Source organism: Hippoglossus hippoglossus, chromosome 12 (genome assembly GCF_009819705.1).
Source record: "Hippoglossus hippoglossus isolate fHipHip1 chromosome 12, fHipHip1.pri, whole genome shotgun sequence".
NCBI lineage: Eukaryota > Metazoa > Chordata > Actinopteri > Pleuronectiformes > Pleuronectidae > Hippoglossus > Hippoglossus hippoglossus.
In genome coordinates, this window is record NC_047162.1 from 222,351 (window position 1) to 235,131 (window position 12,781).

At 38.4% G+C, this 12,781-nt stretch overlaps 1 protein-coding gene across 3 annotated transcripts in view; it reads left to right on the top strand.

Moving 5' to 3' along the window:
• Positions 1-9,406: 9,406 nt before the first annotated feature.
• scai (suppressor of cancer cell invasion) overlaps positions 9,407-12,781 on the top strand; it is a 61,489-nt gene continuing 58,114 nt past the window's right edge. For all 3 annotated transcript variants that reach the window (XR_004615666.1, XR_004615665.1, XM_034602795.1), the window contains exon 1: positions 9,407-9,658. The gene's annotated coding sequence lies outside the window, so the exon portion shown is untranslated. The remainder of the gene's footprint in view (positions 9,659-12,781) is intronic.

Below are 12,781 nucleotides of genomic sequence, written 5' to 3' on the forward strand. Positions count from 1 at the left end.
CATGAAGGCCAAGTCGATTCTGGCAGACCCCTGTTTTTTGAGTTCATGATGCTTGGATAATAGGCCGCAGATATATTTTCCCTAGATCCAGGACAAACAGACACGATAACTAATTTGTCCCTGCAGTCATTAACATTTTTAATACCTTCACGTCAGACCTCAACATTAAGTAAATATTGTGTTTTTTGTCTATGTTTTTTTTTATATACACTGCGCAAAACAATTAAGGGAACACAGCAGCAGGGGAAGGAACAGGAGGAGGACTGCCAGAGGCCTACAAAATGAACTCTAGCAGGCTACTGGTGTGCATGTTTCTGACCAAACGGTCTGTGATGGAAATCTGGAAATACAAGAGGCTGGAAACACCAAAGTTATCCACGTGTATTTTAATAGGGGCTTTCTGCAGAAAGGATCAACACAGAGAGTCACAAGGATCTCAGAGTGAAGATGCAGGACACTCAAATGCAAGCATCTTATATAGGAGGACTAAGGCTGTCTCTCAGAACCAGTTCAGACTGGTTCTGTAGGTGCAGGAGAGAGAGGAATCTAAACACAAACAACTGATTTACATTTGTTTCCTAAGGAGATAAGCAGACATACATTCCGTTCTTTGGAGGGTAAATAAGTGGCAAAAGGGTCTGGCAGTTTTCAGGTCATAAACAGTTCAGACCATAAAACAGCTCAGGTCATAAAAGTCTTTAGACAGGGCTGCAAAAGTTACTCTTCAACTATAAAATAGGTTTCAACCACACTTAGTTAATTTTTCCAGTACAGGTCAAAAACAGATGCCATGAGGGTGGCATGAGGGCCTGATGTCCTCTAGTAGGACCTGTGCTCACAGCCCATCACTTTGCAGCTCGATTGTCATTCGCCAGAGAACACCAGAATTGGCAGGTTCACCACTGGCACCCTGTTCTCGACACAGATGAGAGCAGGTTCACACTGAGCACATGTACAGGCGTGAAGAGTGTGGAGATGCGGTGCTGACTGTTACGATGGTCAGTGATGGTTTGGTTAGGCATATCTTTGGAGGGTTGCACAGACCTCCATGTCATACCCAACGGTACCCTGAGTGCTGTTAGGTACCGGGATGAATTCCTCAGAGCTATTGTCAGACATTACACTGGTGCAGTGGCCCCTGGGTTCTTCATGGTGCAGGATAATGCCCGGCTAAATGTGGCCAGAGTGTGTAGGCAGTTCCTCGATGACAAGGGCATCGAGGCCATTGACTGGCACCTCACATTCCCCTGACCTAAATCCAATTGAGCACCTATGGGACATTATGTATCGGTGCATCCGACACCGCCAAGTACCACTACAGACTGCCCAGGCACTCACTGATACCCTGATCCAGGTCTAGGAGGAGATCCCCAGGACATCATCCGCCGACTCATCAGGAGCATGCCCAGACAATTGTGGGGAGTGCAAACAGGCACATAATAATACATAATACTGATGAAATTTACGCAAGTTGGATCAACATGTGATTAAAACAAATTATTTTGATTTTAAGTATGGTTTTGAATTCAATCCTTTTCGTTTCCATTGCCCGTTGTTACAGTATTTTGTTCTCAACAAACTATACAATGTACATCAGTAAATATTTTCAACTAGAAAAATTCTGATGTGATCTGATTTGTGATTCTAGTCTTCCCTTAATTTTTTTGAGCAGTGTTTATGTCTTTCTTGGTTGTGTGATTGTTCTGCTGGCTATACAACAAATTGCCCCTTGGGGACAATAAATATACTTTGACTTTGACTTGACTTATCTAATGAACTCTGGAAAGAGATACAGGATCCCTCTGTATGAACATTACATTAATTTGTACCGCTGTCAGTTAAATTAACGGGCAGGTCAACCAGACATAACAGCAGGGAAAGCAGACTGAGGAATAGCGCAGGAGAGTCTTGCATGGATTTGACGAAGAACAATCTGGCAATGAGTGAGTGTGTTTATATTGTGGCTTCACTGATGAGGTGGGGGGTTACTGACAGGCTGAGTGAGAGGAAGGCAGGGTGGGTGACAGATGAACTGAGAGCTGAATGGTGCTGAATGAAACTGTGACAATGGGATTCAAGACTATCATGAGGGGTAATATTATTGCATGTCCAGCCCGTTAAATTATCAGTTTAAATAATAAAAATATACAACCAGATGGCGCTCTCTACAAAAACAAAACTGAGAATAAGGAAAGAAACAAGAGAGGATTTAACGGTAGGATTCTACCAAAAACTACACGCTCATCAATTTTAAAATGACTGACAGTGGTTTTACATTTGCTCCATTTTACAGGATTGAAGGCAAGAAGCTCTCCTGGTTCAGATGGCTTCAACTTAGTGTTATTTTGTTAAGCAATCAACACAATCTTCAGACCCTTGTTCAAACTTTTCAAAATCTCTGTACGTGTATTTGTGTGTATGTGTATGAATGTTTGAATGAGCATTGATTGGTGTGGCATGCCTGGGCATGGGCCTGTGTAACTTCAGGTTTTACTCAGTCCTGCGAAGCTCGTTCACTTCTTATCAAGGCAAATCAACATGGTAACTTCTGAACGGCTTACCTGCTCTGGAGCAGGTTAAGTTTGAGATAAGAGATTAACCTGTGTAAAAGCTCTGCCCACTGACCAATTGATTACTTTGAAACATGACATCACTATCTTCTTTAAGGATTCCATGGAGCTTGGTGCATTGATTGTTAGAGGGTCTCTGAGGAGGACAAGGTTCTTCAATCAATCCTGTTGAGGACCCCGATGTGTATCTTTATGAAAGATATAGATTCTCATCGGAGGGAATGATTCAGTTGAATTGAATTTTATTTGTAAAGCGCCAAATCATAATATATTCAATTAATTATCTCAAGGCACTTTACATTTTTCTCTCTGTAACAGGCTAATAATACATGTCAAGGGGAAAAAATTCTGTTCTTTTTTTTGTCTGAAAAATCACTTCAAAGTAGATCTTCTCAGCCCGCTGTGGCTGTGGGGTAGATTGGTCGTCCTTCAACCAGAAGGTGGTTCGATCCCAGCCTTCCCCATCTGCATGCCGAAGTGTCCTTGGGCAAGATGCTGAACCCCGAATGGCCCCTCATAGAAAAGGTGCCGCACATAGATGCACTGTATGAATGTGTTTATGAATGTTTCAATAGCAAACTGTACTGTAAAGCTCTTGGAGTAGTCATCAAGACTCGAAAATACAGACCATTTACCACCAGACTTTTTTTGGAGGCATTCCACAATGTTATCCTACATTTGCCTCAAAGGATGTCATCTTCCCTTTCATTGGAATGCTTTGCACGTAAGATATTTATAATGTATTGGATAGTTAATGTCATTTTAAGAGCGACATGTATTTAACTTTAAGTGCCTCATCCCAATGATTCACCTCAGCCGCCAAATCAAACTGTTCTGACCAATCAGACCACTCGCGGCCTACTCCTATAAATGTCTTCGGAATGAAGACTGAGCAGGGAGTCGGACCACCAACTGAATGCATTTGATGGGTTACGAAGTGCCAAACACTAGTAGAAGGGGCGTCCTCATTCTGCACCTGCGGCAACTGATTACCTTCTGCCTCTGACATTTTTTTTTTAAAGGGCAACACTCTACCATGTTTAAAATTTTGAGAGATACAAGATCCCACTGCTGCCACCATTGTAATAAACCTTGTCTCGGATGTGAAACGCTAGAGAGCCTGCACACAGTATAGTTCTACTGCGCACACAATGAAAGGAGGAGGAAACCCAGATTAACAGAAAATGTTAACCTTCATTATTACTATTAGTAAATTCATAAAGCCACAGCTTTGCACACAGGGTTAATTGATCACAGTCTGGGTCCTAAACTCCCCCCCCAGTGCCACACGCATGGGCAGAAAAGTTTAAGGGCACTGCCAATCTAAATCACACCACACGGGAGCTACACACTCTTAGGACACTGCAACTTAATACAACACTGCAACCCAAACAGGAATTACACCCCCTCAGGGCAGAACACACAATATTGCACTACAGTAAAATCATGGAGGGTGTGTGGAGGGCGGACTTGGAGGCAGATCCATGTACGAACGTTTCCAGGTGGACTGTGATTTATAAAGTGAACATTGCGTTCAGGTGTGCGTGCACACGGTTTTATAAATCAGGATTTTCTTTTGCGTATGCCATTTCCGGCTTTTGTACGCAAGTACACTTTTAGTATGAATCCCACGCACTGTTATATAAAATTCTGATTTATAAAACAATGCGCACGCACACCTGAACGCAATGTTCGCTTAATAAATCACAGACCACCTGGAAACGTTCGTACTTGGATCTGCCTCATACTCCGCCCTCTACACGCCCCCTTTCAACCATAAATGGTCAATGCAAAGCACCTCATGAATATTAAATTATGCTGCTGACCAATGGGTTTCCACGGTGAGTCATGACAGAGTCACGGCATCAAGCGATGAGAAGAGGAAATTGACATCGAGGTGTTTGTTAGTGAGGTGGAGGTGAAGAGCGATTTTATGGGACAGCAGTGATGTCACTAATAAAGATAATCACTAACACTGATACTCTGCTGCTGCTGTGGATAATACAGTGAGTGAGAGTGAGTATGATAGAAAGAACGGAGCCTGAAAAAGATCCAATTCAAAGGTGGAGGCAAAAAAAACACTCAGAATTTGAGGGAACTTTTTGTATCTCATGTTCATATTTTAATCATCCAAAACTGCAGGATTATTTAATTCAGAGACAGCTGTGATTTCCTCAGTCTATAGAATTTAACAGAATTATTATTATCGTCTCCAAAATGTTCGTACGCATGGGTCAGAGTTTGCGTGGAAATACGCAAATTTTCCCGTCAAGTTTGTTTTTATAAATCCCAACATTTGCGTCAGAAGTGGCAAAGGTATGTTTCAGGCCCCGTTTTGCGCTTACGCAACGGTTATAAATGAGACCCCAGGACCGGCGCATGCACTTCTGCCGCTCTGGGCGAAAAATGATTGGTTTGGCAGGTCTGAGCAGAGGCGTGGTTTCCGGGGTTAAGTTGGCACAACTGCAGCTGATCACAACAAATCATCCCTCTGCAGTATAAATACTCTGGTCGTCACTCCACTCATCGAATGATCATACAGTCTGACTATGTGGTAGTATCAACGAGTTTTGGCTAAATTTTTAATTCTGTCTTCATGCTTTATTAGCCTACTTATACCTTGTGATTTTGCTTGCCTGTCCTTTTTGCCTGAATCCTGCTGTTTCCATGCTGATTGCTCTGTGGAAGCCATCAGGCTTCTACTACTGCCAACTCTGAGCACTGCCACACCAAACAACACGCCACGCCATGCCAAACACTACATCCACGTTTCAAGTCATAACATATAAAGCTTTACAGTAGCAAAATGAATGTTATGCCTTTACTTTAAAGACAATTTGCTAAAGAGGAAGGGATTCTATGAAAGTTGCTGCCATGATGGAGGTCAGCCCCCACGACATAAAATGGTGACATAAAAATGATGAAATTATCAAAAAGCGCTACAGATATTGTTTGACACGGGCTTCCAGTTGCCAACCACTGCTACAGTTTATCCACAGTCAGTCCAAAGCACGTGAACTGACTGTTAGCATGTTTCTCCTAGACCTAGTTCATCAAATGTTTATAATGTAGGAGTTGACATACTCCCTCAGAGTGCATCAAAATAAATTTACTAGTAAATGGTCAAGGTGGTTTGACTCTATCCGGCCCCTATGATACAATTTGACATTAGAGATAAGTGCATAACTTTGTCCCAGCTGTGTTGTTTTATTTTATTAGTTTAGGTTAGTTTCAGAAAATGGTCCCTATGAAATATTCAACTGTTTTTGTTGTGATTTAGAACTGTAAAATCGACACATGAAAAAAAATGGTGACTTTCTTTTCGAAAATATCTGGCTGCAAGTAAAAGGCAAAATGAAAATAAATGTTACATAGTTTTTCACAATGTAAAATAAACCCACCTGAATTCATTAGATGGGCTAACACCATCCACACTTCGTCATAGGTCCTCTATTGTGTGTGGAGAGAAATTACAATACACTGTAAATTTCTACCTCAACTCTCTAGTGAACAAAGTTCGTTTGCCACAAATTACTAGACAATAAGCTCTTTGTATTTTGTGGCATTTTCCAACAATAGCAAGCCATTACCTCTGCTAGGTCTTCAAATCTGTTTCAAATGCTTTGCTAGACCAAATATCCAATAGCCTTGCATAATGACCTTTAAGATATATGCAACTATTTGCAACTCCAATCGTACAAGTACCTTGTGTGCAACTCGATAAAAAGCAGTGCGTGGTTCCCCAACACCGAGGCCGCTTACAAGAAGGACATGAGGTGGCTCTACTTCCTGAGGAGGCACAGGTCCTTCTATGTCTGCAATAAGATGCTTCAGATGTTTTACGAGTCTGTATTGTTGCAAGCACCATCTTCTATGCTGTGGTGTGCTGGGGGTGCAGACATCATTCAAAAGGACACCAACAGACTCAATAAACGCATCAGAAAGGCAGAGTCTGTTGTTGACTCTAAGCTTGTCACCCTGGAGGAGGTGGCCCAGAACAGAAAGCTGCAAAGCTGCTACCAATCATGGAGAATGCTGCTGACTCCCTTCACAAAACAGTGGACAAACTTAAGAGCAACTTCTGCAACACACTCATTCAACCAAACTGTTCAAAGGAACAATACAGGAAAACATTCCTGCCTGCGGCTATTAGGGTATATAATTCATCTGCCTCTGCTAGATCTGTGGTCACTGAACTGGACTAAACAGAATTGTTCAACCACTTATAACCTGAACTAGACAGTCTGCTCGTCTGCAATTTCTACATCCTCTGCACTAAACACTCAAGAATACTTGAATATATCTAGAACAGCAACACTCTCTGGACTCACAGGCTGCGATTGCGCCGAAGATCAGCTGTGTGTCCGATCAAAACAAGTTTGATTATGTACTAAACTAAATGTCAGGACTCTACGGTATGAAGACACACATCTTCTAGTCCGTCGATAACAATCAAAGCCCCGTTAGAACAAATGAATGGATTCAGAAAGTGAAACTCTGGAGTGCTTTTACTTTGAAACTGGTTCGGGAAGTGTTGTAAATATATTTGTGACATAGACAGATAAACATTGTGGTTCACAGTGGAATAAAAAGAGAAAATTATCTTTCACCTTAGTTTTAATGTTTATCTGTTGAATTTATGTCACAAACATAAATGGTTGCAACACTTTCTGTAGGCGTTTCAAAATAAAAGCACTCCAGCGTTCTGTTGACCGAATCCATTATTTTGTTTAAAAAAAGCTTTTTTATTGTGAAATATTTGCAGGAGCGGAAGATGCATGGCTTCATACTGTGTAATACTGGTATATATTTGAGTACACAGGAATATTTTCATACAAGGAAATTGTCATATTTATGGCCATATTCAAGGTAGAAACATTGTGCTGCAGTAGCAGAACTCTGCAGAACATATTGTTGAACTGATAAGCTAAATATTCTGTATTGAACAGATGCTGTAAATATGAATTGATATCAGTGTGAATATTGTGCATTGAACAGATAAAGTTGCATAACTGCCTTTCTTTGTGTATATTTATGCTTGTACATTGAGCCTTTAACAGAAATTGCCAAAATAATAAATATGACCCTCCTGAGTGGGTTTTTTGGAAGATATCAGGGTGCTAGATCTCGGCTTACATTTGGAATTAAAAAGTGATCCTGGAATCGAAAAGGTTGGTAACAACTAATCTTGAATATCATATGTGATATGTGATCTGATAGTGTACATTTTTCTGGTAGGATACACCATACTGATATAATATATCATATCCATATATTATGTCTGTGTGTATGTATGTATATTAGTCCTAAATACATATTTTATCACTATATTACTGCTACTGTATTACTGCTATTACAATTATTATTAAATTATGCTGTTTTATTATTATTATTACTATGCTATCACTGCACATTATTAGTATGCAGCCTGTAAACTATTATAATTAATATTATTACTATTGGAATTGTTACTATTATTATTATTATAGCACTGTGCATCATTATTATTAGTATACAGCAAATACACTAGTATTATTATGAACTTTATTATTATTACTATAAACAATCATTTCATCAGTATGCTACCACCACCATTCTTTGAACACCATGGTATCATGACTTCCATTGCAACTTATTTCTGTCGTATTGTGTATATTTTTTTCCTTTTTGCGTATTTTTACCTTGTATTTTATTGTATTTTGATATACATGCTGTGACAATTCAATTTACATTTGGGGATCAATTAAGTATCCATCTATCTAACTATTATTTGGAATAGTTCAAACTGAATTACAGATATCTACAATGGTCATTTAAGACTTGTGACTTGTCGAGTTTCGCTTTCAGTGACATCCCTGCTGGAACCCAATTTTGAGTTACATACATGTTTAACGTAGTTTTTACTTTAATAAGGACTTTTCAAAATAACATTAGTCAAACTAGGCAAATACATGTTAAAATTAGGTGCTATTACAAACCTCCTTTCCAGAACCAGACCAGGAAGGTGACAAAGATGACACAGAGCTGCATTGATGAATTTATTTATGAAGTGAGATTAAATAATATCAGGTATTTAAACGAGAGTGTTTAAACCCTTAGGGCCTAGATGACTTGGACAAGACTGAAGTTAGTGTATTTGGACCTAAACACCTCAGAAAAACATTATCTGATCATATAGTTACTTCGAATACCTTGGCCTTAAGTTCTACCCTAAGGAAAAATTGGAGTTGTTTTGTGTCTTTTGATACGCACAAAATATAAGTTCCTTTGACAGCCTTCTTCCACCTGCTATATTAATTTGAAACACTTTAAAGGGGGTGCACAAAACTGGAAATTGCATGTGTTGTGTTATTCTTGCACCGTTTTGCCTTTTTTTATACACTGAACATCTCCTATACCACAATTACATACCATTACAGGCTGTTAGTCTAATGCACAACGATTGTATTGTTTCATTTTTTATCTTTAACTCTGTATTCATATTTGGTTTCAGTACTCAGGCTCAGTTACTTTTGACTGTCTGTCTGTCTCTCTGGTCACAATAGGTGTGTGAAGAGCCTTCAGTTGATCCAAAATGCTGCATCATGAGAACTGACAGGAACTAGAAAAAGAGATCATATTACTCATGTGTTAGATTATCTGCATTTTCTACCTGTAAATTCCATAATATAATTAATATAAGGTACCTCATTATATTAATGGGCCGCTTTGCTCTCAAAATGCAGACTAACTTGTCTGAGTCTCTACGAGTAGAATGGGAGGTAAAGCGTTCTACTAAAAGGTTCTTCATTTGGAATTATTTTATTTTGAAAATGATGACCTGGAAGTAGCTAGCCTGTCGTATTGGATAGAAGCTTCCCACCCATTCACAAGTCGTCTGTCACGGAACAGGAATCCTTTATACGGAGTAGCATTTAGACTTGAAGAGACAACAGTTCTGTCCGTGCTGCAGAGTGGTGCGGCTCTTTAAGCAGCGGTTAACTGCCAGGAGATGTTAAGAACGTCGCGCTTCACCAATAGAGCTCGTCAAGGCTTTTGCACTGATTTGTGAGTAGCATCTCTGTGGTGCTCCTGTTCATCGACGCTAGGTGAGAAGGAATGTGGGTTAAAGCCACTTCAGCCATGTCTTAATTACTTTACTCAGGATAGCTACCATTGGTTATCTTTGTTATCCAGGCATGTGTCTCCAGATGTTACTTTCGTTGTGATGTTGATAAAGGGGTGTCCTGACTTCACTTTGCCCATATTGGGGATCATAGAAAGCTGATATGACGTTTATAAAGAGCCATAGCTATTTTACGGCCCAACTAAGGTCGGTCCGTTGCTAGTCAGCTAGATCAGCCGAATTCATTACGTTACATTATAGGCGAGTCGCTGAGTTAATATTGAATATGAAAATTGTTTCTCAAACAAAACTTCAATTATGACCGAGTCCTCGTGGCTTTATGCGTATTTGCCGTGACATATTTTTCTTCTAACCTCCTGCTGTCATGTCTCCATGTATTTTGTCTTTCTCTGTCGTTAACATAAAATGATTTGTCATGAATCATCACGTCCTAAAATTTAATTAAGAAACAAGTAAAATACTCAATGTCATTAATATGTAAATGTTGAAATAGATTTTAAATAAATATTGTATAACATAAATAGCCAAAACGTTTTTTATTTTCATTTATTTATGTATTTTAAATATTTATATATTTATCTATCTGTCCATTTATTTCAACATACATTTATTTATCTATTCATGTATTTCTACATTTATTTATCAACTTATAATAATCCTTCATTTAGTTGCAAGTCCTTAAGCATCTCATGTCTTGTCATTTTGCATTCTGCAGCTGATGCACCAGTAGATAGTGCCGCATACAGATTATTATCCTACACAAAAAATAACGTTACGACTGATAAAACTGTAAAAGGGCGAAGTATTATTGAGATCATGTTTCAAATTTTTATGAAGGGCATCCACAGTTATTATACAAATTTTTTTAAATAAGAGAAGATATCCACCTTGAGGTATGCCATGTATTTCTTTCTGCATGTGTTGTTTTACTAAAATGTACACCTTGCTTAAAAACATTGATAAAGAGAAGCAACCTAGTAAATTTAAGAAACATCAAGACATCATAAACAAAATATAGATGTAATGCAAACATCATGTCCTATAAAGGCTTGCTCTTGCATTCTAATACAACATTGACGGCTGTTAACTTTGATCAATTAAAACCTCTCATTCAGACACACAAACAGCAGCAGTATTATGTAACGTTAAGTAATAAGTGGTAACATAATTATTGAAATGTAATGTACTGCATCAAAATTCCACATGCCACCATGGACAAAATCACAATTTCCCCAAAAAGTATTGATTGATGTCTGAAGTATTTCCTGAGCAAGTTTGATGTAAAGGTGGTCAGCCTGCTCTGATATATAAAAAAAGTGAGTAAACATGTATTTTCCTTTTGCCAGTAGGTGGCAGTACAACTTTTACTATAAGTATTGCCATTGGGATGTCTTCAGGCTACCCGGGTTGTGACTATGGATACACGATATGGATTTTCCCGTCCTATACAGATAACCGATAATTACATGCTTCACATGGACGACACCTATACTGATAATAGTTTCACGTTTCTTAAAAATACGTTTTAAGCCTATAGTTTATGCACACCTGAGGGTAAAATTGCAAAATATAGTAAGCAAATATTGATGAATTAATATTCAATTGTTATTATCGGACGTTCTATCAGCTATAATTACCTTTTCCGATAAATAAATAATAATATAAAATTCCCATTATCAAGCTGATATTATATTGGACCGATATATATCTTGCATCCCTAGTTGTGACGTTAACCGCATAACCGTAATACTGTGGTCATGTGATGCCTATCGTTGGATTGAGCTCATTACCGTCAAAACCACAATATTTTTTTTATTTGCTGGTGAAAGTTACAGGACTGCATATGGTATGTGATGCAGTGTTCTTCTATAAGCATATGTGAATGCTGCTGCTGAGCTGACTTTTTTTTAAAAATCCACCTTGATAAAAAGACGATGGTCAAGCCAGCCATCGTTTATAGCTCTGCGGTTAAACCAATAGCAGAAGAAAGACTGTATCGGTCATTTTTCTCACTCTGTAAGGTAGTGTTACAATATCAGAGATCTGCCTGAAAAGAGGATTTTGAAATTTGAAAAAACACAAACAATTGGATTTTAATGAATTATTTGTTGGATTAAGCATGAGGATAAGCAACTGCCAATTTCCAGTTTTCAAAATAATATAAAATAAAACAATATATTCATATTGTTAATTATTTCTAGGCTTGAGTATGGTAGTTCAACTTAATATATACACACACATATTTACACACACAATACACGGACAGCATAAGTGCCAACATAAATTGAAGGCTGGCAAGTAGATGTCTTTAGGCCAGGAATCAAGCATGCAACATTTGGGGAAGATTAGACCATATATATGACAGTTACAAACATTCCTTTTTAATGGTGATATATCGAAATTTGACATGCCGCCCAAAATACGCACAATGATAAAAACCCACTCATATTTGCAATGGGTGATCAACAACATCCCTCAAAATCGCTTTCTTCTAGCAGATTGATAATATGATGATGATAATAATAATTGCTCCAAAAACAATTGGCCTCTCGCGCCATTTGCGAAATTACATTTCAAAGATAATTTCTAACACTAAATATAGGCCTATTGTAATCATTTTGGGTATGTGCAAGACAGCCAGAAGGCTATCGAGACCAGATTGTGTGGGATAAGATAACTTGGATATAGTTGATGATGATAATAATAAATATTTAGTTCATTAGCTATATTATTAGCTATATATTAGCGATATATTGCTTGTTGTGTGTCTTTTTACTTCTATAGTATTGGTAATCGTGAAAACTGTGAAACCGTGATATTTCCTCTGACAATAAACGTGGCACCAAAATTTTGTATCATGGCATCCATTTTTACCACTATGCCGATGGAAGGGGTAGGTGAAGTGTTTGAGTCCACAAAACACTTTTGGAGTTTCAGGGTGTTTCAGGGAAACAGAAAAAATATACAAAATATACCCCCATATTGCTCCTTTGATGACACTTTTCCATAAGTACCAACATTCAAATTTGACTCGAAACGAGTACATTTACACCATGTTTTTAGCCGAAATGTAATTTAGGACATT